Source organism: Athene cunicularia (genome assembly GCF_003259725.1).
Source record: "Athene cunicularia isolate RWA chromosome 23 unlocalized genomic scaffold, athCun1 chr23_part1, whole genome shotgun sequence".
In the NCBI taxonomy this organism is placed as follows: domain Eukaryota; kingdom Metazoa; phylum Chordata; class Aves; order Strigiformes; family Strigidae; genus Athene; species Athene cunicularia.
The window spans coordinates 6,230,679-6,234,784 of record NW_020799130.1 but is presented as its reverse complement, the minus strand read 5'-3'; positions in this window follow the sequence as shown (position 1 = coordinate 6,234,784).

Genomic DNA, 4,106 nt, shown 5'->3' with positions numbered 1-4,106 from the left:
TGGTGTTACACTGCAGGGGGACCAAGGAGCAGAAATACTGAAGTTTCCAGCTCAAACAAATTATTTACACAGATGAGACCAGTGTGTTTTGCTGGCCCAAGTTCAATACAGCTGATCAGAGCCCGGATAATACAGCCCAGAAGTTACTTTGAGAAGAAGGTATTTGAGGTTTGCCCAATCCAGTGAAGCTCTGGCAAACAGGGACAAAATTGTTGGGACTTAATAAATGCAGGAACTTTTCCACTGAAGTCCTTTAAATGTGTGTCTGTACTCCTGCTGCCCAAACCTGGACAGCGTTTTGTGTGAGCAGGAACTCTGCAAAGGCAGCACATCCAAAGTCACCACGAAAGCAAGGCAGTGGCAGAGATACAAACACAGGCAGTGATGCTATCACTGCACAAGTGACCTCACAGACTTCGGACCAGATCCTCAGACTGAAGTTTCACAGTCTTTTTTAGATGGCCCTGAACTGCACCTGCCCCCTTCTAGCCCTGCACTCCCCTGTGCTGGCCAGACAAAAGCAACCCGGCAGCCAGGCTGGGAATTAGGCATGGTTAAAGAGGGTGGGAGGGAGGCTGATGGTTAATTTGCACTCGATCATCTCCCTCCACATGGTTACATGGAGTTTGTGTCAGCTGGGGTAGGGCTAGAAAGGGTTCCCAGAGGAGAAAGCATCCAGGACCAGGGGAACGGCAAACCCGCCTCCTTCATTCATAGTGCCCACCTGCATTGACTAGTGCTTCCCAAAACTGTGATTGGAGAGGATGTGAAAATCCCTGTTTCTCATCCAAGCTGACAGAGTTGTAGCAGCTCTCATCTGCCTGCTTGTCACACAGAAACAAACTTAGCAGCTGATGTTTCCTTATACTTTATAGCTATGTATTTTGGCAACTTTGTTACTAAGCGAATAAATGACCCATTTCATTCCTGGGGCTATCAGTTGGATCCTAACGGGTACCACAATCAGCAGAGTTTATCCAGCTCTCATGGCAAAAGGCTGCATAGGAAGCTGATTGCAAAGTATAACACTAAAACTCGTATTTTCTAAACATCCTCTCTCCTTTCAGCCCTTTACTGTAACAATGCCTTCACCTTTCTGGACTGTGTTTCTGTGAGAATCTCAAGCATTCAGGAATGCAAACATTAAATTTGCTGCACAACCACTGCAAGAAAGCACCAAAATAGTCTCAGCTGTTTCACAGAGAAGGAAAAAAACTGCGTACACATGGCGTTTATGCTCCTGTGCATACTGCCAGCGTGCTTAGGTAAGGCTGCTTGTTGCACCTGCGTATCTTGCTCCACCCTGGTGAGGGTTAAAGAACACAGGGCTGAACTGTGCCTTACAACCACTTATCTGCTGAGATTAAGTCTCAGCAGGGCAACATCTCTGCCAAAACCTAGGAAGACAAAGCCAGAGACACAGAAAGATTAAGGCCTAAACTGCCACATTTTGGTGGCTGACATCCAATGCCACACTTCATATTTGATCATCTAAAAAAGTGCTCTGATTTTCAGGCTGCTGAATCAAACCCAAGCACCACCAACTCTGCAGGAATGGCACACCCACAGTGCCTCCTCAGAGTCAGGGTGGTTAGGAAGACTCCCAAATCTGGACAATTAAAGGCAAACGGTTTGTGGGTTTTCCACCAAACTGGTTCTGTCACCAGCTCTAAACCCTCAAATCCAGAGAGTTGTGATTGTCCACAGTGCCTGCAGTAGGTGGCCAGAGTCACCACCAAGGGAAGGCTGCCCTCCCCTGTTACCCTGGCAAACAGCTGAGCTTGGACAGGGAGATGAATCCCACCTTTGGTAACTATGGAGAAAAGAGGAGATCAGACTAAAGGACTCAAAGCCCTCCAAAGATTCAGCCTGCTTAAAGCAGAGGGAAAAACAGTATGGAAGGATGAAGCCCACCATCAGCACCAGGAATGCAGGAAGTGCTGGCAAGCAACACTTGCCCATCAGCTGTCACCAAGTATTTGAAAACACTCATGCTTTCTACTTTACATGAGCAGATCCAAACATTACCCAAGGCAAAGAGACTGTACAACAGGCCTTAAACTTGTGAAGATATAACTAACAAAGCCATAACCACCACTAGTGCTCACCCTTCCAATATTCTTTAAGGGTTCCTTTATGCGTATTCCAATATGCTTTAAGGGACCTGCATTGCACTAGTTAGTGTGAAAAATATTACTGCTACTAATTGACACCATCATGTGAATCTTCCAATCCAAACAGCCTTCTAAAAAGATTATTTGCTTCATTTTAGTGTGACAATTGTATGAAAACCATACCATTTTGTCATTTGGTTCAGTTACACCAGCCATGCTTTCAGAAAACCTTCCCCGAGGAAGGAGGCACATACCATCTGGTTCCTCACCAACCACAGCCCTCGGTGGGAAGGAAAGGTTTTGCGGAGGACAAGCATGACCTCAGAGTGCCTGTGTAGAATACTATGGTAAGGTCATGCTCAAAGATGTAATCACCACCCCATTTTAACAAACAAAATAACGTGGTCTAGATTGCAAGGCATACCAGGCTTTTAAACATTACCATTTCGGGTAATAGCCACATTTGAGAGTACTCTTTTTTAGCAAGAGCTATTTTTGTCTACACTTCCTAACTTACATTAAATAAATAAAATCAGTAACTTATTCTCAGTTGGGCCAAATTTTCAGAGCACAGAGAAAGTCAGAGGGCTAGTGAAGAGCCCATATTGTTATAACTTATTTTGACTTCCTAAAAAGTAGGAAGTAGTCAGACACTGCCCTGTCCTGGAGTAAAGAAACTTTACCATTTATATGGGGAAGTGAGGCTGAAGGGCTGCTCAGACTAGAATAGAGGCATACGGGTCAGTTAATGGAGACCTGCATGCTCTTGAATTGCTGTTCTCCCACATCCCCTTACCCTGATTCACTCCTGCCCACAAGAACTTTCAGCCGTATGCTCTCCGTGTCTGCTCCTCCCTGCAGTGCCTGGCCTGACACAGAGGGCTGGCTGCCCCGACCAGCCTCGGCTGCCAAGGTGCAATCCCAGCACGGGGACCGCAGGCCCAAAGGGGGTCCTGCACCATCCTGACCATTGCTCCCGTGGGCCTCTCAGAGCCCTGGGGTGGGGAGGGGTCAGCCCAGAAGGCAAAGACGATCATTTTCTGCCATCCTTACCGCTGGGGAGCCAACACAATGGAGGAATTATGCTTCTGCAAGTGCCACAGACGCAGAACGGGCACAGAGGACGCTGCCCCTGCTGAAGCACCCTAGCTGGCCATGGGCTGCATTACCTGATCAGAGCACAACGCTGTCAGTTTTGTACTCACACAGAAATAGAAGCACTGAGTAACACTGTCCCTCCTCACTATCCAGCAGGCCAGGAGATGTGTATCTGCCAAGAGACTGTAGGCATGTGGTAACTGCATTTTTTCCCTAAACTCTGAATGCCTGAGACTACTCCAGGGTTGTAAAAATACTTCCCTCTTTCACTGTCATCGCTGCGTGGTACCACTTGGAGAGGCACTCACCCGCCCAGGCGGCTCTCAGCTAGAGACTTGATAAGAAACAACCCCAACGCACGCCGCAGCGACTAGCACTCCTTCCTGTGATTTTTGTGGAAGATTTTAACAGAATTAACGCACCAATTAAACACTAATCCCACTGCACCTAGCTTGAATGTGGTGATTAGTTGGGACGGTCACTTTAACTTGTGTTTAATTGGTTTAAAGGCTTCAGATATAGCATTAGAAGAAGAAGAAAAAAAAGGCAGATTTGCAGTGAAAGCCTCGTCACCAAGGACAACCACCAAAGATCCGCTGTTCCACTTGTTTCGCATACCAGCACGTGGGACACCTGGCAAAGCCAAATGCGGTACTTTTAAGAAATTTTATGAAGAGAACAAGAAAAGTTTCGCAACGTTCCATCAATGAATTCCCTCACGACGGGGGAGCAGAGAAGGCTAAAGTGATTAACAAAGGCAGAGCATCGGAAAAGCTCACATATAAAAGGGAGACCATTATTAATTATCCAATAAATGTGGGTGGGCTGCGGAAAGAAGGGGGAATTCTGAAAAAATAAGCAACAGGAAAGGGAGTATGTGGCTGAAGCAAGGGG